The sequence below is a fragment of the Ovis canadensis genome, chromosome 10, assembly GCF_042477335.2.
Source record: "Ovis canadensis isolate MfBH-ARS-UI-01 breed Bighorn chromosome 10, ARS-UI_OviCan_v2, whole genome shotgun sequence".
In the NCBI taxonomy this organism is placed as follows: domain Eukaryota; kingdom Metazoa; phylum Chordata; class Mammalia; order Artiodactyla; family Bovidae; genus Ovis; species Ovis canadensis.
In genome coordinates this window covers 14,624,335-14,647,738 of record NC_091254.1, presented here as the reverse complement: position 1 = coordinate 14,647,738, position 23,404 = coordinate 14,624,335, and positions in this window count along the sequence as shown.

Genomic DNA, 23,404 nt, shown 5'->3' with positions numbered 1-23,404 from the left:
TTTATATATCAAGGTGCTCCTATGTTGGTCGCATAGACATTTATAATTGTTTGTCTTCTTGGATTGATCCCTTGATCATTATGTAGTGTCCTTTCTTATCTCTTATAAACTTCTTTGTTTTAAGCTTTGTTTTGTCTGATATGAGGATTACTACTCCATCTTTCGTTGTTTCCCATTTGCATGGAACATATTTTCCATCCTCTCATTTTCAGTCTATATGTGTCTTTAGTTCTGAAGTGGTCTTGTAGACAGCATATATATGGGGTTGATTTCCTATCCATTCAGTCTGCCTACATCTTTTGTTTGGAGCATTTAATCCATTTTAATTGAAATGAATTATTCATATATATGTTTCTATTGCCATTTTCTCAGTTGTTTGGGGTTGATTTGGTAGATCTTTTGTTCTTCTCTTGTATTTCTTGACTATATAAGTCCATTTAACATTTATTGTAAAACTGATTTGGTGGTACTGAATTCTCTTAAGTTTTGTTTATCTGAAAAGCTTTTGACTTCTCCATCAATTTTGAATGAGATCCTTGCCGGGTACAGTAATCTTGGTTGTAGATTTTTCCCTTTCAGTACTTTAAATATATCCTGCCATTCCCTTCTGGCCTTCAGAGTTTCTGCTGAAAGATCAGCTGTTAAGCATATGAGGTTTCCCTTGTATGTTATTTGTTCCTTTCCCATTGATACTTTTCATATTCTTTCTTTGTGTTTAAGCTTTGTTAGTTTGATTAGTATGTGTCTTGGCATGTTTCTCCTTGGGCTTATCCTGTATGGACTCTTTGTGCCTTTGGACTTGACTGACAATTTCCTTTTCCATGTTGGGATATTTTCAACTATAATCTCTTCAAAATTTTTCTCATACCCTTTTTTTTTTCTCTTCATCTTCTGGGATCCGTATAATTCCAATGTTGATGTGTTTGATCTTATCCCAAAGGTCTCTGAGAATATCCTCAGTTTATTTCATTCTTTTTACTTTATTCTGCTCTTAAGAAGTTATTTCCACCATTTTATCTTCCAGTTTACTGATTTGTTCTTCTGCTTCAGATATTCTGCTATTGATTCCTTCTAGAGCATTTTTCATTTCCATAATGGTGTTCTTTATCTCCGTATGTTTATTCTTTAATTCCTCTAGGTCTTTGTTAACTGATTCCTGAATTTTCTCCATTTTGTTTTCAAGGTTTTTTTGTTTCGTTTTGTTTTATCATCTTTACAATCAGTATTCTGAATTTCGTTTTTCAGATAGTTTGCCTATTTCCTTTTCATTTATTTGGACTTCTGTGTTTCTAGCTTGTTCCTTCATTTGTGTAGTCTTTCTCTGCCTTTTCATTACTATTATTATTATTATTATTTTAACTTGCTGTGTTTGAGATCTCCGTTCCCCAATTTTCTCAGCTGAATTCTTTCTTCCTTCTGGTTTCTGCCCTTCTAAGGTTGGTCCAAGGGTTTGTGTAAGTTTTGTATAGGGTGAGATTTGTGTTCACTTCTTTTTGTTTGTTTGTTCATTCATTGTGTTTTTTTTTTTTTTTTTTTTTTTCCTCTAATGGGCAAGGCTTAGTGAGGTGGTAATCCTGTCTACTTATGATTGGGTTTCTTTTTTTTTTTTTTTTTGCTATTGTTGTTTAGATGAGGTGTCCTGCACAGGGTGTTACTGGTGGTTGGATGATGCCAGGTTTTGTATTCTAATGATTTCCTTTGTGTGAGTTCTCACTATTTGATGTTCCCTAGGGTTAGTTCTCTAGTCGTCTAGGGTTTTGAAGTCAGTGCTCCCACTCTGAAGGCTCACAGCTTGATCTCCAGTCAAGAACGAAGATTCCACAAGTTGTTTGCTATGGCATTAAGTGAGATTAAAACAAATATATAAAAATGTGAAACCAAAGAGCAACTCCACATAAATGACAGTTACAAAATCAGGCAAATAATAATTAAAATAATGGAATATATACATATACACCCATGAGCAAAGTCAAAGCATTTCAACAAAAATAAAGTACAGTAGATTCCTAACAAAGGAAAACAAAAATTGCATTTACGAGTTAAGAACAAAACCAAAGCAAAAGTGAGAAAACAAAACTATAGCAAGGTACCAAGTGGTGAATAAAGCAATGAAAATAAAACTAACAAATATGTTGAGAGCAAAGGAAAGAAACAAAAGAAAGAATTAATATGTATGCAAAGTTAAATAGAAGTAGATAAAGAAGATTTATATCCTTTAAAGGTTAACTGCAAGGTGAAAAGAACAGTAGGAAAGGAAAACAAAGGAATAAATGTAGAAAAAATAATAACAGGTTTTAAAAAATTCAAAATTAAAATTTAAAAAAGAAAAAAAAAAAGAGGAAATAAAGTAATGATCCACAGAACTGCAAAAGCCCAATGTAGAGGCAGAGGTTATAACAACAATAAAAAATGTGATTGAGGGGAAAAAAAAAAAAAAAAAACCACCTCAAAAGCTTAGTTAGATTTCATAGTGCCAATAAAATCGACAACTGCAATGAGAGGGAGGAAAAAATATTCAAAAGCATGTACAGAACAAGTCAAAACATAAGAATAGTAAATGTTTTTCTTGAATCACTACTTTCAGTCCTTTCCTTTACTGGGAGTCATAGTCCACCTCACCTCCCTAGGATGCCATCCAACACTGTGCTTATCTCTAGACCTGCTGTGGGGACAGCTCAGATTCTAATCTGGTCCCACTCCTGTGTGTTCTTACCTCCAATGTCTACAGGTGTCAGAACTAGTGTGTTGTTGTTGTTGTTGTTGTTGGTTTTTTTTTTTTTAACTCTCAGTGTCCTTTAATATATTCCATACACACAGACTTTGTCTAGTTGATTGTGTGTATTTAATCTGCAACTTATAGAGCTGGTGGGAAGTTATTCAGTCTTCTTTCTTAGCCACACTGCCCCTGGGTTTCAATTGTGGTTTTATTTCCACCTGTGCTTGTGGATTGTCCAGTGGGATTTGCTCCTGAGGCTCTCCTGGAGGACTTGGGTTTGCCCACATCAGGGCCAGGTTTGGAGGTGGTGCAGCTGTTTCGGTTGCAGAGTTTTTGGAAGCACCATTTTTTGCCTTTTCATACTGTCCATGGGAGTCTCTCGGCAAAAACACTGGAGTGGGTTGTCTTCTCCAGTTGACCAGGTTTTGTCAGATCACTCCACAATAACCTGTCCCATCTTGGGTGGCACTGCCAGGCATGGCTCGTAGCTTCATTGACTTACTCAAACCTCTTTGCCATGATAAGGTGGTGATCCATGCAGTGGAAATCAATTTTATGACAATAAAATTTTTACAAAAGAGAAGGATGATATAACACACTATATACATATATACATATATATATATATATATCCATTTATCTTTTTTCTCTCAATTTCTTCAAAAAATTAACATTATATAAGGTAATGATTATAGCAATATATTGTTGGTTTTGTAACATATATAGATGAAATATATATAAAATAATAGCATAAACACAGAAAAGGAAAAGCACTAGACAGATCTAATCTCACCAAAATTTCAGTATACACTGAAGTAGATTCTGATTGATTAAAATGTATGTAGGAAGATCTCAAGTCACCATTATTAAATAATTATAGATTTTTTAAAAGTATTAAAATACTATACTGGAAAATATTCAGTTAACTCAAAAAATATAAAAGGGGGAACAGAGAAATAACCACTATGAGAAATACAGGAAACAAAAAGAAAAATGGTACAATAAATATAATTATATCTATATTAACAGTATAACTGTGTTATTGGATTATTAAAATTAAATAGCTATTAATGAACTTAGGCTTCTCTGGGGGCTCACCTGATAAAGAATCTGCCTGTAAAGTGGGACACCTGTGTTCAATCTTGGGTTGGGAAGATCCCCTGGAGAAGGGAATGGCTACTCACACCAGTATTCTGGCCTGGAGAATTCCTTGGACTATATAGTCCATGGGGTCACAAATAGTCAAACACAACTGAGCAACTTTCCCACGTTCATGAATTTATTAGAAAAAATCTAATAAAAAACAGAGGCTGTCAGACTGAAAAAAAAAAAGAAAAAAGAAGAAGGCCAACCATAAGTTAGCTATAGGAGACACACTTTAGACTCAAAATTCAAATAAGTTAAAGTTCAGTTCAGTTCAGTTCAGTTGCTCAGTCTTGTCCAACTCTTTGCGACCCCATGAATAGCAGCACACCACGCCTCCCTGTCCATCACCAACTCCCAGACTTCACTCAGACTCACGTCCATCAATCAGTGATGCCATCCAGCCATCTCATCCTCTGTCGTCCCCTTCTCCTCCTGGCCCCAATCCCTCCCAACATCAGAGTCTTTTCCAATGAGTCAACTCTTTGCATGAGGTGTCCAAAGTACTGGAGCTTCAGCTTTAGCATCATTCCTTCCAGAGAAATCCCAGGGTTGATCTCCTTCAGAATGGACTGGTTGGATCCCCTTGCAGTCCAAGGGACTCTTAAGAGCCTTCTCCAACTCCACATATGGAAAATCATATATCATGCAAAAGCAACTATGAGAAAGCTGGAGTGGCTACATTAGTATCAAACAAGAGTTTATTTTAAAGCAAAAAAGTGACTAGACATAATGAGCAGTTTTTATTACATTTTTAAAATATCATGAAACTGTTGCAATTGTAAATGTACATGCAATTAACAATGGTGCCTTAGCGTATATAAAGCAAAAGGTGATAGAATTGAAAGGAAATATAGATAATTCACAATAGTAGTTGATACTTTAATACCCCACTTTCATCAGTGTATGGCAAAAATAAATAGAAGATTTGAACAGCAGTAATGAGGTCCACTGGAGAAGGGAATGGCAAACCACTTCAATACTCTTGCCTTGAGAACCCCATGAACAGTATGAAAGGCAAAATGATAGGATACTGAGAGAGGAACTCCCCAGGTCAGTAGGTGCCCAATATGTTACTGGAGATCAGTGGAGCAATAACTACAGAAAGAATGAAGGGGTGGAGTCAAAGTAAAAACAATACCCAACTGTGGATGTGACTGGTGATAGAAGCAAGGTCCGATGCTCTAAAGAGCAATATTGTATAGGAACCTGGAATGTCAGGTCCATGAATCATGGCAAATTGGAAGTGGTCAAACAAGAGATGGCAAGAGTGAACGTCAACATTCTAGGAATCAGAGAACTAAAATGGACTGGAATGGGTGAATTTAACTCAAATGATCATTATATATACTACTGCGGGCAGGAATCCCTTAGAAGAAATGGAGTAGCCATCATGGTCAACAAAAGAGCCCGAAATGCAGTACTTGGATGCAATCTCAAAAACGACAGAATGATCTGTGTTCGTTTCCAAGGCAAACCTTTCAATATGACAGTAATTCAGGTCTATGCCCCAGCCAGTAACACTGAAGAACCTGAAGTTGGACAGTTCTATGAAGACCTACTAGACCTTTTAGAACTAACACACAAAAAAGATGTCGTTTCAGTATAGGGGACTGGAATGCAATAGTAGGAAGTCAAGAAACACCTGGAGTAACAGGGAAATTTGGCCTTGGAGTACAGAATGAAGCAGGACAAAGGATAAAAGAGTTTTGCCAAGAAAATGCACTGGTCATAGCAAACACCCTCTTCCAACAACACAAGAAAAGACTCTACACATGGACATCACTAGATGGTCAACACCAACATCAGATTGATTATATTCTTTTCAGCCAAAGATGGAGAAGCTCTATACAGTCAACAAAAACAAGACCAGGAGCTGACTGTGGCTCAGATCATGAACTCCTTATTACCAAATTCAGACTTAAATTGAAGAAAGTAGGGAAAACCTCTAGACTATTCAGGTATGACCTAAATCAAATCCCTTATGATTATGCAGTGGAAGTGAAAAGTAAATTTAAGGTCCTAGATCTGATAGATAGAGTGCCTGATGAACTATGGAATGAGATTCGTGACATTGTACAGGAGACAGGGATCAAAACCATCCCCATGGAAAAGTAATGCAAAAAAGCAAAATGTCTGTCTGGGAAGGTCTTACAAATAGCTATGAAAAGAAGAGAAGCAAAAAGCAAAGGGGGAAAGGAAAGATATAAGCATCTGAATGCAGAGTTCCAAAGAAGAGCAAGAAGAGATAAGAAAGCCTTCATCAGCAATCAATGCAAAGAAATAGAGGAAAACAACAGAATGGGAAAGACTAGAGAACTCTTCAAGAAAATTAGAGATATCAAGGGAACATTTCATGCAAAGATGGGCTCAATAAAGGACAGAAATGGTAGGGACCTAACAGAAGCAGAAGATATTAAGAAGAGATGGCAAAAATACATGGAAGAACTATACCAAAAAAATCTTTACGACCCGGATAATCATGATGGTGTGATCCCTCATCTAGAGCCAGATATCCTGGAATGTGAAGTCAAGTGGGCCTTAGAAAGCATCACTACGAACAAAGCTAGTGGAGGTGATGGAATTTCAGCTGAGCTCTTTCAAAATCTGAAAGATGATGCTGTGAAAGTGCTGCACTCAATATGCCAGCAAATTTGGAAAACTCAGCAGTGGCCACGGGACTGGAAAAGGTCAGTTTTCATTCCAATCCCAAAGAAAGGCAATGCCACAGAATTCTCAAACTACCACACAATTGCTCTCATCTCACATGCAAGTAAAGTAATGCTCAAAATTCTCCAAGCCAGGCTTCAGCAATATGTGAACAGTGAACTTCCTGATGTTCAAGCTGGTTCTAGAAAAGGCAGAGGAACCAGAGATCAAATTGCCAACATCTGCTGGATCATGGAAAAAACAAAAGAGTTTCAGAAAAAATATTTATTTCTGCTTTATTGACTATGCCAAAATCTTTGACTCTGTGGATCACAATAAACTGTGGAAAATTCTGAGAGAGATGGAAATACCAGACCACCTGAGGTGCCTCTTGAGAAATCTGTATGCAGGTCAGGAAGTAACAGATAGAAGTAGACATGGAACAGCAGACTGGTTCCAAAGAGCAAAAGGAGTGTGTCAAGGCTGTGTATTGTCACCCTGCTTATTTAACTTCTATTCAGAGTACATCATGAGAAATGCTGGACTAGAAGAAGCACAAGCTGGAAGCAAGATTGCAGAGAGAAATATCAATAACCTCAGATGTGCAGATGACACCACCCTTATGACAGAATGTGAAGAGGAGCTAAAAAGCCTCTTGACGAAAATGAAAGAAGAGAGCGAAAAAGTTGGCTTAAAGCTCAACATTCAGAAAACAAAGATCATGACATCCAGTCCCATCACTTCATGGAAAATAGATGGAGAAACAATGGAAACAGTGTCAGACTTTATTTTTTGGGGCTCCAAAATTACTGCAGATGGTGACTGCAGCATGAAATTAAAAGACACTTACTCCTTGGAAGAAAAGTTATGACCAACCTAGATAGCATATTCAAAAGCAGAGATATTACTTTACCAACTAAGGTCCGTCTAGTCCAGGCTATGTTTTTTCCAGTGTGAAGAAAGCTGAGTACCAAAGAGTTGATGCTTTTGAACTGTGGTGTTGGAGAAAACTTGAGAATCCCTTGGACTGCAAAGATCCAACCCATCCATTCTGAAACAGACCAGCCCTGGGGGTTCTTTGGAAGGAATGATGCTAAAGCTGAAACTCCAATACTTTGGCCACCTCATCTGAGGATTTGACTCATTGGAAAAGACTGTGATTCTGCGAGGGATTGGAGGCAGGAAAAGAAGGGTATAACAGAGGATGAGGTGGCTGGATGGCATTACTGACTCGTTGGACATGAATCTAAGTGAACTGCAGGAGCTGGTGATGGACAGGGTGGCCTGGCATGCTGAGATTCATGGGATTGCATAGAGTCAGACACTACTGAACGACTAAACTGAACTGAACTGATAAACCGACTAGATTTAACAAACTTCTATGTAATACTCCAGCCAACAAAGTAGAATATGCATTCCCCTCACATACATCTGGAATATTCTCTCATATAAGCCACATAAAGAGACATAAACTAAGTCTAAACAAATTTGCAAGGATTGAAATAACATTAAGTTTTGCATTTGGCCATAGATTAAGATGAAAAAAAACAGTAACAGAAGAAAACTTGGAAATTTCAGAAATATGTGGAAATTCAGTCTATGTATTCCTGTTTTAACATAAAAAAGATAAAAATATAACATAAAATTGGCTTATGCAAGCTTCCCTGGTATCTCAGTTGGTAAAGAATCTGCCTGCAATGCAGGAGACCCTGGTTCAATCCCTGGGTTGGGAAGATCCCCTAGATAAGGGAAAGGCTACCCATTCCAATATTCTGGCCTAGAGAATTCCATGGACAATACAGTCCATGAGGTTGCAAAGAGTCAGACACGACTTAGTGACTTTCATTTCACTTCACTTCCCTTCATTCCTGCATAAGCAATGGGTTAAAGATGGAATCACTAGGGAAACTGAAAAACACTTTGAGATGAATGAGCATGAATATACAGCATATTAAAACTTGTGACATCATTTAATTAAGTCTTATAAGATATCTTGCAACCTAAATTGTTATATTTTATGTTAAAATATCTCAAAACAATAATATAACCTTCTACCTAAGACAAAAGCAAGAGTAAACTATATGAATGCAAGCAAAGGAAGAATGTAATAAAAACTAAAGTGGAAATTTATAAAGTTTAGTATAGGAAAAACAGATAGAATCAGTAATACAAGTTAGGCTTTTTAAAAGATGAAATTTAATAATCTTTAATTAGACTAACCAAGACAAGAATTCTCGAATGATTAAAATCTGCTATATTCTCATATCACTTTTATTTCTGTAAAAATAATATTAATTTTCTTTTTCAAACAATTTCTTCGTTCCAAGGCTTGCCTTTGTTTATGTTTCCTTTTACTGTGTAAAAAAGTTTTTAAATTTATTCAAATGATATTTATTTATTTCTGTTTTTATTTTCATTGTTCTAGGAGATGGATGAAAAAAGATCTTGCTGAGTTTATACCAAAGAGTGGTCTATGTTTTCCTCTAAGCGTTTTATAATGTCCAGCCTTAAATTTAGGTCTTTAACCGATTTCGACTTTATTTTCTTATATATTGTTAAGAAATATTCTAATTTCACACATTTACTGTCCAGTTTTCCCAGCACCATTTATTGAGAAAACTATTTGCTCTCCATTCTTGTCTCTTTTGTCATAGATTAGATGATCATAGGTGCTTGAGTTTATCTATGGGCTTTCTTTTCTATTCCACTGATCTATATTTCTATTTTTATGCCAGTACCATTCTGTTTTGGTTACTGTAGTTTTAAAGTGTAATCTTAAGTTAGGGCCTTTAATTCTTCCAGCTGTGTTTTTCTCTCTCAAGTTTACTTTGTCTCTTCAAGATCTTTTGTGTTTCCATACAAGTTTAAAAATTATCTATTCTAGTTTTGTGAAAATTAATTGACAATTTGATAAGGATTGTATTGAATTTGTAGGTTGCTTTGGATAGTATTTCCCTGGTGGGTCAGAGGTTAAAGCGTCTGACTGCAATGTGGGAGATCTGGGTTTGATCCCTGAGTTGGGAAGATCCCTTGGAGAAGGAAATGCCAACCCACTCCAGTATTCTTGCCTGGAGAATCCCATGGACAGAGGAGCCTGGTGGGCTATAGTCCATGGGGTTGCAATGATTTGGACATGACTGAGCGACTTCACTTCACTTCACTTGGATAGTATACTTTGTTTGTTTGTTTGTTTGTTTTTTAATTTAATTTTTTTTCTTAACTTTTACCCAGGAACGCACTGTAGTCTCTCCATCTGTTTGTGTTTACTTAGATTTCTTTTATCTGCAACTTTTAAGCTTCCCAAGTGGCTCAGTGGTAAGGAATTCACCTGACAAACAGGAGACCAACTTTTGATCCCTGGGTTAGGAAAATCCCCTGGAGGAGGAAATGGCAACCCACTCCAGGACTCTTGCCTGGGAAATCCCATAGATGGAGGAGCACGGCACACTGTAATCCATGGGATAGTAAAGAGTCGGACACAAGTGAGCAACTGAACAACGACAATCTATAGCTTATAGCTTTCTGAGTACAGATCTTTTACTTTTTTAAGTTAGTTTATGCTTATGTATTTTACGCTTTCTGTTGCAATGCTAAGTGGAATTGTTTCTGCAAGTTGTCTTTCTGATGTTTTCTTTCTATTGCCAGTGTACAGAAATTCAGGAGATTTCTGTGCATTAATTTTGTATCCTGAAAATATAGCAAATTCATTGATTAATAGTTTTCTGGTAGCATCTTTAGTATTTTCTATGCATAACATTATGTCATTTGCAAAGAGTGACCATTTTACTTCTTTTCATTTTTGGATTACTTTTATTTCTTCTTTTGCTCTGATTGCAATGGTGAGGACTTCGAAAACTGTGTTGAATTACAGTGGCAAGAATGGACATCCTTGTTTTGTTCCTGATCTTAGTGGAAATGCTTTCAGTTTTTCAACATTGAGAATGATGTTTCTGGTGTGTTTGTTGCATTTAATTTTACTATGTTGAGGTAGGTTCCCTCTGTTCTCATTTTATAGACAGTTTTTTTTTATTATAAATTGGTATTGAAATTTGTCAAAACCTTTTCCTGCAACTATTGGGATTATTGTATGCCTTTTATTTTTCCATTTGTTAATATGGTATAATATATTGTTAGATTTGTGTTTGTTGAAGAATCATTATGTCCCTGGGATAAATCACACTTGATTATGGTGCTTGATCCTTTTAACTTGTAGTTCTTTTCTGTTTGCTAGCATTTTGTTGTGTATCTTTGCATCTACGTTCATCAGTGATATCGGTTTATAATTTCCTTTTTTGTGTGATTTTGGTATAAGGATGATTGTGGCCTTACAGAATTCAGCTTGGAATTTGCCTTCCTCTGCAGTTTTTGGAAGGATTTGAGAAGGATGAATATTAGCTCTTCTCTCAGTATTTGATAGAATTCTCCTTCAAAATCATCTATCCGTGTATTTTTGGTGGAAGACTTTTAATCACACTTTCAATTTTATTACTTGTGATGGGCTATTTATATTTTCTATTTCTTCTATGGTTCATTCTTCAAAGATTGTGCCTTTTTAAGAAAGTGTCCTTTTCTTCTAGGTTGCCCATTTTATTAGCATATAGTTGTTTGTAGTAATCTCTTATGATCTTTTGTATTTCTGGAGTGTCATTTGCAATTTATCCTTTTTCAGTTCTAATTGTATTGATTTGTATCTTCTCTTTTTCTTGATGAGTTTAACATAAAGGTTTATCAATTTTGCTTGTCTTCTCAAGGATCAAGCTTTTAGTTTCATTGATCTTTGCTCCAAGTGCTCCTGAAAGAGTAAAACAGGTCAGGAACAGTGTGGCAGGTCCTGGCATCTACTGATGGACCTCTGAGTCAGGGTAGTTATCTGCAGGATCCTGGGCCAATAGATTGGGTTTTGACATTCACCCATGGATTTCCTAGTCACTGAAGCTATTTGTGCCCTCCTAGGACAATGTGGGCAGGTCCTTGGTCCTTTTGGAAGAATTCCTAGTGGCAGGAGCTATCTGTACCCTTCTGGGTCAGCAAGGCTAGGGAATACTGACATCTTCCCACAGATTTGGGAGAGGCAGCTAGTTCCCCACTTTGGAGTACGAGATGCCAGAAATGACTTGTGCCCACCCCTGAAGCTCCTGTTGTAGATGCCTTGTTGCCTGGGAACACATCTAGGGAAAGAAGTTCCTATGTTGGTTTTGCTTCTCTCCTCATGTGCCTCCCAATAATGGTGCCTTGCCTTTCTAGCAGGCCCAGGCATCCTCCTAGTACATCCTAAACTACCATGGCCCAACCTCTTCAGCTTGTTTTAACACTTAAACCTGGGTCTCTCCCTAGGACAGAGCTTTAGGATCTCAATTTCTGCACCTTTCTTGCACCATAATCAAGAAGGGGGTGTCTCAGTCTGTGTTGCACAAGGTGCTGGTGCCGACTTTCTGTGCACGTTACCCTCCATTTTGCCTTCTATGAACAGGTTGCCACTGTCTCCTCTTAGGCTCTGAAATTGTCCCTTCATCCACTAAGGACCCTTGGTGAGGACCCTTCCCAAGATGGAGGAATCTTTCATCCTTCCCATCTGCCTCCCTGGGGTGCAGGCCACATTCTGATTCTTTCTTTCTTTCTTTTCTTTTTTTTTTTTTTTTTTTTTTTTTACTTTTTTTCTGCATAGTTAAGGGGAGGTTTTCTTGTCTTTTCAGGCATCTTAAGTCTGTCAGTGTTCAGTAGCTGTTCCATGCGAATCCTTCCACTTATAGATGTCTGAAAGGAGGTAAATTCTGTTTCTTATGCTCTGAATCTTGATCCTGACTCCTCTGAAATACTATGATAAGTCTTGCTCCTAAATGAGCTTCTGTATAATGTTACAGCCTAAATAAAACTAATAGTCACAGATTTAGTAATCTAGAATTTTTCCTTAAAGTTGCTCCAGTTGTATGGCTGAATCATCTAATTCAAAAACAGTTTTCAACAGATTCTAAAATATCAGTCATATATAATTAGATCTTGAATTAGATCAGATGATTTTTAAGTTTTATAAAGGTGGAACTTTGTCTCATTTAATTGATATATCCTCACTATTCTTAAGGATACCTTTTACAGAACAGATGCTTACAAATAGTTTTTGAAAGAATTAATGCATGATATTATTCACACTTCTTATATATATTTATAAAAAGTACACTTTTTCTGATTTATGCAAATAGACTGTAAAATGCAAAATTAAATAATAATACATGTCATTTCACTTTTGCTCAGAGAAACATATTCCACGTTGCTCAGAGAACCAAGGACAAACCTCAAAGAGGTACAGATTGCATCTATCATCACTAGACAAATTTGCCTTTAAAATTGTTTTAAACTACAAAATACAATTTTAATTAAAAAATTGAATATTGGTAAGCACTATGTTTGAGAAAGTTATCCGAGCAGAAATAACTTAAAGTTTAGTTATTATTTTATTATTTTTTGACCTAATACAGGCACAATAAAGGACAGAAACAGTGGAGACATAGTAGATGCTAAAGAGATCAAGAAGTGGAAAGAGTACACAGAAGAACTATGCAGAAAAGATCTTAAGTAATTGGATTACTATGATGATGTGGTCAGTCACCCAGAGCCAGACATTCTGGAGTGTGAGGAAGCACTGCTGTTAATAAAGCTAGTGGATGCCATGGAATTCCAGTAGAGCTATTCAGAACCATAAAGGATGATGCCATCAAGGTGTTTTCTTCAATATGTCAGAAAGTCTGGAAGTCAGCAATTCCAGCAGTGGCCACAGGACTGGAAAAGGTTAATCCTCATCCCAATTCCCAAGAAGGTTGGCACTAAATAATGTGTTAAACATCGGACAATTGCACTCATCTCCCATCCTAGTAAGGTCATGCTTAAAATCTTTCATGCTAGGCTTCAGCCTTATGTGAGCAAAGAACTTCCAGATGTCCAAAATGAGTTTCAAGAGAAACCAGAGATCAAATTTCCAACATTCACTGGATCGTAGAGAAAGCTAGGGAATTCCAGAAGAACATCTACGTCTGTTTCATTGACTTTGCTAAAGCCTTTGACTGTGTGGATCATAGCAAACTGTTGAAAGCTGTTAAAGAGATTGGAATACTAGAGTATCTTATTTGTCTCCTGAGAAACCTGCATGTGGGTCAAGAAGCAACAGAACACTGTATGGAACAAATGATTGGTTCAAGATTTAGAAAGGTGTACAACAGGGCTGTCTGCTGCCACCCTGTTTGTTTAACCTATATGCTGATCACATCATGAGAAATGTTGGGCTGGATGAGTTACAAACTGGAATCAAGATAGGTGGGAGAAACATCAACAACCTCAGCTATGTGCATGATACCACACTAATGGCAGAAAGTGAAGAGGAACTAAAGAGCCTTTTTATGAAGGTGAAGGAGGAGAGTGAAAGAGACAGGATAAAGCTAAAAAACAAACCAAAAAAAAAAAAAAAACAAAAACACCTAAGATCATGATATCTGGCCCCATTACTTCATGATAAATAGAATGGAAAAAGATGGAAGTAGTTACAGATGTCCTCTTCTTGGGTTCTAAAATCACTGAAGATGGTGACAGTTGCCATGAAATCATAAGATGATTATTTCCTGGCAGGAAAGCTACGACAAACCTAGATAGTGTGTTGAAAAGCAGAGGCATTATTTTGCTTGTATAGACAAAGGTCCATATAGTAAAGGAGATGGTTTCCCCAATGGTCACATGGGATTGTGAGAGCTGAACTGTAAAGAAGGCAGAATGCCAAAGAATTGATGCCTTTGAACTGTGGTGCTGCACAAGACTCTTGAAATTCCCTTGGACAGCAAAGAGATCAAACCAGTCAACCTTAAGGGAAATCAACCTTGAATATTCATTGGAAGAACTGATGCTGAAGCTGAAGCTCCAGTACTTTGATCATATGATGTGAACTGTGAAAACATTGGGAAAGTCCCTGATGTTGGAAAAGATTGAGGCCAGAAGGATAAAAGGACATCAGAGGATAAGATGGCTGGATGAAATCACCAATGCAATGGACTTGAACTTGGGCAAACTTCAGGAGATGGCAAGGGACAGGGAGGCCTGTCATGCTGCAGTCCATGGGTCATAGAGTCAGACAGGACTGGGCAACATTGTAGAATAAATACAAGTCCAACAGAATGGTACCTTGATTAATACATAGGTAGTAATTATCTGTTTCAATTAGAATAGTAAACACATACTAACAAACTGAATAGTATTTCATTCCATAGATATACAGAGTCTTTGTCTCATGCTATTGATATTTCTAGAAAATATTCACTTAAAGTGTAAGGAGGTGTATGAGCTAAATTTTGTCTGTGGTTTATGTCTTTGTGTGACTTGGGGTCAGAATTGGTTTAGTACTGATTTGGAGGAAAATTTTAATCAACACAGAATGGAAAGAAACTTGACAGAAGAAAGCAAATAGCTGTAAAGGAAAAAAGCTTTGAACCAGGTTAGCTGCTCCTCTCTATTCTCAAATTAGTTGTTATTGAGCGACCACATCCTATGCTTCAAATTCAAGGGATAAATAAACGAACACCTGAGTAGAGGAACTATTCCTGTAGAAGCTAAAGGGGAAATTAAATTTCAATTTGTTGCAGCAAAATAATCAAGCCGTTATTGATGTCTATTGCTTTCTCATTTGGTGGTACCAAAATTTTGTCTAACTTCCTCAATTAGCTCTTCCCTTTCCTATCATCTTCTGTCTTCATTTAAAGTTTTTCCCATGGTCCCTTAATTACTATGTGAATAATTTTCTTTGGTAGAGTAAAAAGAAAAGACATGGTTTTAAAAAGCAAGCAACAATAAAATGGCAAAAATCTAGATACTCACGTTACTGTTTATCAGTTATTAGATCTTATTGGAATTTTCATAGAGTAGATGAAAGAAGTATTTGATGAAACATTTTTGAAATAGTTTGGCCAGAGAATCGATGTCAGGGTACATTCTTTGGAATGTATCAATTGCTTTTCTTTTCATTTCTCCTTGAAAGTTGAAATTTCCATTTGTGATTACTTTCATTCTTCCTTAATGATTTTTTAAAAGATTCACTTTTTAATATAAATTTATTTATATTAATTGGAAGTTAATTACTTTACAATATTGTATTGGTTTTGTCATGCATCAACATGAATCCACCACAGGTATACATGTGTTTCCCATCCGGAATTCCCCTCCTCCCTCCCTCCCCTTACTATCCCTCTGGGTTGTCCCAGTGCATCAGTCCCAAACATTCAGTATCATGCATCAAACCTGGATTGGCGATTCGTTTCATATATGATATTATGCGTGTTTCAATGCCATTCTCCCAAATCATCCCACCCTCTCCTTCTCCCACAGAGTTCAAAAGACTGTTCTATACATCTGTGTCTCTTTTGCTGTCAAGCTGGTTTTAGTAAAGGCAGAGGAACCAGAGATCAAATTGTCAACATCTGCTGGATCATGGAAAATGCAAGAGAGTTCCAGAAAAACATCTATTTCTGCTTTATTGACTATGCCAAAGCCTTTGACTGTGTGGATCACAATAAACTGTGGAAAATTCTGAGAGAGATGGAAATACCAGACTACCTGACCTGCCTCTTGAGAAATCTGTATGCAGGTCAGGAAGCAACAAATAGAAGTAGACATGGAACAACAGACTGGTTCCAAATAGGAAAAGGATATGTCAAGGCTGTATATTGTCACCCTGCTTATTTAACTTCTATGCAGAGTACATCATGAGAAACGCTGGACTGGAAGAAACACAAGCTCAAGCTGTAATCAAGATTGCAGAGAGAAATATCAATAACCTCAGATATGCAGATGACACCTCCCTTATGGCAGAAAGTGAAGAGGGACTAAAAAGCCTCTTGATGAAAGTGAAAGAGGAGAGTGAAAAAGTTGGCTTAAAGCTCAACATTCAGGAAACAAAGATCATGGCATCCAGTCGTATCACTTCATGGGAAATAGATGGGGAAACAGTGGAAACAGTGTTAGAATTTATTTTGGGGGGCTCCAAAATCACTGCAGATGGTGTGCATGAAATTAAAAGCCATTAAATTAAAAGGTGCTTAATCCTTAGAAGGAAAGTTATGACCAACCTAGATAGCGTATTGAAAAGTAGAGATATTACTTTGCAAATAAAGGTCCGTCTAGTCAAGGCTATGTTTTTTCCTGTGGTCATATATGGACGTGAGAGTTGGTCTATGAAGAAAGATGAGTGCCGAAGAATTGATGTTTTTGAACTGTGGTGTCAGAAAAGACTCTTGAGAGTCACTGGGAATGCAAGGAGATCCAACCAGTCCATTCTAAAGGAGATCAGCCCTGGGATTTCTTTGGAAGGAATTAAGTAAAGCTGAAACTCCAGTACTTTGGCCACCTCATGTGAAGAGTTGACTCATTGGATAAGTTTCTGATGCTGGGAGGGATTGGAGGCAGGAGGAGAAGGGGACAACAGAGGATGAGATGGCTGGATGGCATCACTGACTCAATGGATGTGAGTCTGAGTGAACTCAGGGAGTTGTTGATGGACTGGGTGGCCTGGCGTGCTGCGATGCATGGGTTCGCAAAGAGTCGGACATGACTGAGCCACTGAGCTGAGCTAAACTGAACTGATAAGGGGTTATTGTTACCATCTTTCTAAATTCCATATATATGTGTTATACTGGATTGGTGTTTTTCCTTCTGGCTTACTTTGCTCTGTATATTCAGCTTCAGTTTCATCCACCTCATTAGAACTGATTCAAATGTATTCTTTTTAATGGCTAACTAATACTCCATTGTGTATGTGTACCAGAGCTTTCTTATCCATTCATCTGCTGATGGACATCTAGGTTGCTTCCATGTCCTGGCTACGATAAACAGTGCTGCAATGAACATTGGGGTACACGTGTCTATTTCCATTCTGATTTCCTCGGTGTGTATGCCCAGCAGTGGGATTGCTGGGTCGTAAGGCAGTATGGCCTTTTCATACTGTTCATGGGGTTCTCAAGGCAATAATACTGAAGTGGTTTGCCTTTCCCGTCTCCAGTGGACCACATTCTGTCAGACCTCTCCACCATGCCTGCCTGTCTTGGGTGGCCCCTCAGGGCATGGCTTAGTTTCATTGAGTTAGACAAGGCTGTGGTCCTAGTGTGATTAGATTGACTAGATTTCTGTGAGTATGGTTTCAGGTCTGCCCTCTTGCAACACCTACCATCTTACTTGTGTTTCTGTTACCATGGATGTGGGGTATTTCTTCACAGCTGCTCCAACAAAGCACAGCTGCTGCTCCTTACCTTGGACGAGGGGTATTTCCACACTGCCGCCCTTCCAAACCTTGAACGTGGTATAGCTCCTTTAGGCCCCTCAGCGCCCGCTCAGCCGCTGCTCCTTGGACCTGGGGTCGCTCCTCTCGGCTGCCACCCCTGGCCTCGGGTGGGGGTAGCTCCTCTTGGCTGCTCCTGCTCTGTCACAGCCTGGCACTCTTGGCCACTGCCCCTGACCTCAGACGCAGGATAACTCCTTTCGGCTGGCATCCCTGACCTCGGACGTGGTGTAGCTCCTCTCAACCACGCTCTGTGCATCCTCACAGCCCCCCGTGCACTTTGCATCATTGCAGCCGCCCACACTCTGAGCATCGTCACGACAATACCCAGTTGTGGATGTGACTGGTGATAGAAGCAAGGTCTGATGCTGTGAAGAACAATATTGCATAGGAACCTGGAATGTCAGGTCTATGAATCAAGGCAAATTGGAAGTGGTCAAACAAGAGATGGCAAGAGTGAACGTTGACATTCCAGGAATCAGTGAACTAAAATGGACTGGAATGGGCGAATTTAACTCAGATGACCATTATATCTAATACTGTGGGCAAGAATCCCTCAGAAGAAATAGAGTAGCGACCATGGTCAACAAGAGTCCAAAATGCAGTACTTTGATGCAATCTCAAAAACAACAGAATGATTTCTGTTCAAGGCAAACCATTCAATATCACGGTAATCCAAGTCTATGCCCCAACCAGAAACGCTGAAGAAGCTGAAGTTGAACGGTTCTATGAAGACCTACAAGACCTTTTAGAACGAACACCCCAAAAAGATGTCCTTTTCATTATAAGGGACTGGAATGCAAAAGTAGGAAGTCATGTAACACCTGGCGTAACAGGCAAATTTGGCCTTGAATTACGGAATGAAGCAAGGCAAAGACTAATAGAGTTTTACCAAGAAAATGCAGTGGTCATAGTAAACACCCTCTTGCCACAACATAAGAGAAGACTCTACACATGGACACCACCAGATGTTCAACACCGAAATCAGATTGATTATATTCTTTGCAGCCAAAGATGGAAAAGGTGTATACAGTCAACAAAAACAAGACCAGGAGCTGACTGTGGCTCAGATCATGAACTCCTTATTGCCAAATTCAGACTTAAATTGAAGAAAGTAGAGAAAACCTCTAGAACATTCAGGTACGACCTAAATCATATCCCTTATGATTATACAGTGGAAGTGAAAAATAGATTTAAGGACCTAGATCTGATAGATAGAGTGCCTGATGAACTATGGACAGAGGTTCATGACATTGTACAGGAGACAGGGATCAAGACCATCCCCATGGAAAATAAATGTAAAAAAGCAAAATGGCTGTGTGGGGAGGCCTTAAAAATAGCTGTGAAAAGAAGAGAAGTGAAAAGCAAAGCAGAAAAGAAAGGAATAAGCATCTGAATGCAGAGTTCCGAAGAAGAGAAAGAAGAGATAAGAAAGCCTTCCTCAGTGATCAATGCAAAGAAATAGAGGAAAACAATAGAATGGGAAAGACTAGCGAACTCTTCAAGAAAATTCGAGATATTAAGGGAATAATTCATGCAAAGATGGGCTCAATAAAGGACAGATATGGTACGGACCTAACAAAAGCAGAAGATATTAAGAAGAGGTGGCAAGAATACACAGGAGAACTGTCCAAAAAAGATCTTCATGACCCAGATAATCACAATGGTGTGATCACTCACCTAGAGCTAGACATCCTGGAATGTGAAGTCAAATGGGCCTTAGGAAGCATCACTACGAACACAGCTAGTGGAGGTGATGGAATTCCAGTGGAGCTATTTCAAATCCTGAAAGACGATGCTGTGAAAGTGCTGCACTCAATATGCCAGCAAATTTCGAGACCTCAGCAGTGGCCACAGGACTGGAAAAGGTCAGTTTTCATTCCAATCCCAAAGAAAGGCAATGCCAAAGAATGCTCAAACTACCACACAATTGCTCTCATTTCACACGCTAGTAAAGGAATACTCAAAATTCTCCAAGCCAGGCTTCAACAATACGTGAACCGTGAAATTCCTGATGTTCAAGCTGGTTTTAGAAAAGGCAGAGAAACCAGAGATCAAATTGCCAACATCCGCTGGATCATGGGAAAACCAAGAGATTTCCAGAAAAACATCTATTTCTGCTCTACTGACTATGCCAAAGCCTTTGACTATGTGGATCACAATAAACTGTTGAAAATTCTAAAAGAGATGGGAATACCAGACCACGTGACCTCCCTCTTGAGAAACCTGTATGCAGGTCAGGAAGCAACAGTCAGAACTGGAGATGGAACAACAGACTGGTTCCAAATAGGAAAAGGAGTGTGTCAAGGCTGTATATTGTCTCCCTGCTTATTTAACTTCTATGCAGAGTACATCATGAGAAATGCTGGGCTGGAAGAAGCACAAGCTGGAATCAAGATGGCCGGGAAAAATGTCAGTAACCTCAGATATGCAGATGATACTACCCTTACGGCAGAAAATGAAGAGGAAGTGAAAAGCCTCTTGATGAAAATGAAAGAGATCAGTGAAAAAGTTGACTTAAAGCTCAACTTTCAGAAAACGAAGATCATGGCATTTGGTCCCATCACTTCATGGGAAATAGATGGGGAAACAGTGGAAACAGTGCCAGACTTTATTTTGGGGGGCTCCAAAATCACTGCAGATATTGACTGCAGCCATGAAATTAAAAGATTCTTGTTCCTTGGAAGAAAAGTTATTACCAACCTAGATAGCATGTTGAAAAGCAGAGACATTACTTTGCCAACAAAGGTCCGTCTAGTCAAGGCTATGGTTTTTCCAGTGGTCATGTATGGATGTGAGAGTTGGACTGTGAAGAAGGCTGAGTACTGAAGAATTGATGCTTTTGAACTGTGGTGTTGGAGAAGACTCTTGAGAGTTCTTTGGACTGCAAGGAGATCCAACCAGTCCATTCTAGAGGAGATGAGCCCGGGGATTTCTTTGGAGGGAATGATGCTAAAGCTGAAACTCCAGTATTTTGGCCACCTCTTGAGAAGAGTTGACTCATTGGAAAAGACTCTGATGCTGGGAGGGATTAGGGGCAGGAGGAAAGGGGGACGACAAAGGATGAGATGGCTGGATGGCATCACTGACTCGAATGATGTCAGTCTGAGTGAACTCCAGGAATTGGTGATGTACAGGGAGGCCTGGCGTGCTGCGATTCATGGGGTCGCAAAGAGTCGGACATGACTGAGTGACTGAACTGAACTGAAGGCAGTACAGTACTGGCACAAAGACAGAAATATAGATCAATGGAACAAAATAGAAAGTACAGAGATAAACCCACGCACTTATGGACACTTTATTTTTGACAAAGAAGGCAAGAATATACGATGGAAAAAGACAATCTCTTTAACAGGTGGTGCTGGGAGAACTGGTCAACCACTTGTAAAGAAATGAAAATAGAACACTTTTAACACCATACACAAAAATAAACTCAAAATTTATTAAAGATCTAAACTTAAGACTAGAAACTATAAAACTCTTGGTGGAGAACATAGGCAAAACACTGTCTGACATAATTCACAACAGGATCCTCTATGACCCATCTCCCAGAATATTGGAAATAAAAGCAAAAATAAACAAATGGGACCTAATTGAAATTAAAAGCTTCTGCACAACAAAGGAAACTATAGGCAAGGTGAAAAGACAGCCTTCAGAATGGGAGAATATAATAGCAAATTTAGCAACTGACAAAGGATTAATCTCAAAAATATACAAGCAACTCCTGCAGCTCAATTCTAGAAAAATAAATGACCCAATAAAAAAATGCACCAAAGAACTAAACAGACATTTCTCCCAAGAAGACATCCAGATGGCTAACAAACACATGAAAAGATGCTCAACATCACTCATTATCAGAGAAATGCAAATCAAAACCACAATAAGGTATCATTTCATGCCAGTCAGAATTGCTGCAGTCCAAAAGTCTACAAGTAATAAATGCTGGAGAGGTTGTGGAGAAAAGGGAACCCTCTTACACTGTTGGTGGGAATGCAAACTAATACAGGCACTATGGAGAACAGTGTGGAGAGTGTTTAAAAAACTGGAAATAGAACTGCCTTAATGATTTTTTAAAAAATGCTCTTTATACTTGTGTGCTGGCTATAAAATCTGTCATGTCTTTCATGAAATGTTCTTTTTGACTCTTTTCACCAGATATAGTATTCTAGCTTTTGTTCAAATGATAACTAATGGGAGGTTTTCCTAGACACCACACTTCCTTTCTATGCTGCTTATTTTTTTCCTATGATTCTTTCCATCTCCTTTGTATTTCTTTCAATATTTTCTGTCCCTCCTCACCCTTACTAACATCTAAACTTCACAAAGAGAGGAACAGTATGTTTTGTTCACTAGTGATTTTCCAAGCCATAATATAGACTCCTGACTGTCATAAACCCTTCATGAATATTTGTTTTAAGACAAAATCTTGAATTAGAAATCTTTAGGAACATAAAAGTGTTAACATTTGCCATGAATATGGAAGTCTTTTCTGTATGGTTGCCTTGTATTCTCATTGTCTGTGCTGAGTTTTAGATGACAAATCTTTATTAAGTAATAGTGCATCAATATACAAATGAATGAATAAACCTCAGGTATTTTGTTTTCCATAAACAAGGTAAAGGGAACCACCCAGATTATCTGAGACGACAGAGAATCATGAGCTATTAGCCCCCAACTTGATCTTCTTCCATTTACATTCTTTAACAGGAAATATGATGAGTATATCTAAACATTTTTTATCTCTAAGATGTAGCTTCATTTGTTAGCTTTCTTATTAACCTGCTCAAGAAACAAAATGCTATCTTTTATATTCATTGAAAATCGGTTCATACTACAAGGAGATACATAACTATAAAGGTGTCTGGTAATAAAACCCTAGGTAACACGTAAAAGCAAACATGCAGATAAATTTTAGAGGTTAATTTTTCATTAAGTTGTGTGGCAGATCTTCTAAATCTAATGAAATGATGAGCAATCAGAATATCATATATGGGACAAGGAAGTAAAATAGTTTTAAAATTAGCTAAAAAGCTTCAGCAATACAGGAACCATGAAATTCCAGATGCTCAAGCTGGTTTTAGAAAAGGCAGAGGAACCAGAGATCAAATTGCCAACATCCACCAGATCATCAAAAAAGCAAGAGTTCCAGAAAAACATCTATTTCTGCTTTATTGACTATGCCAAAGCCTTTGACTGTATGGATCACGATAAACTGTGGAAAATTCTTCAAGAGATGGGAATATCAGACCACCTAACCTGCCCCTTGAGAAACCTATATGCAGGTCAGGAAGCAACAGTTAGAACTGGAGATGAAACAACAGACTGGTTCCAAATAGGAAAAGGAGTACATCAAGGCTGTAAGTTGTCACCCTGCTTATTTAACTTCTGTGCAGAATACATCATGAGAAATTCTGGGTTGGAAGAAACACAAGCTGGAATAAACATTGCCGGGAGAAATATCAATAACCTCAGATATGCATATGACACCACCCTTATGGCAGAAAATGAAGAGGAGCTAAAAAGCCACTTGATGAAAGTGAAAGTGGAGAGTGAAAAAGTTGGCTTAAAGCTCAACATTCAGAAAATGAAGATCA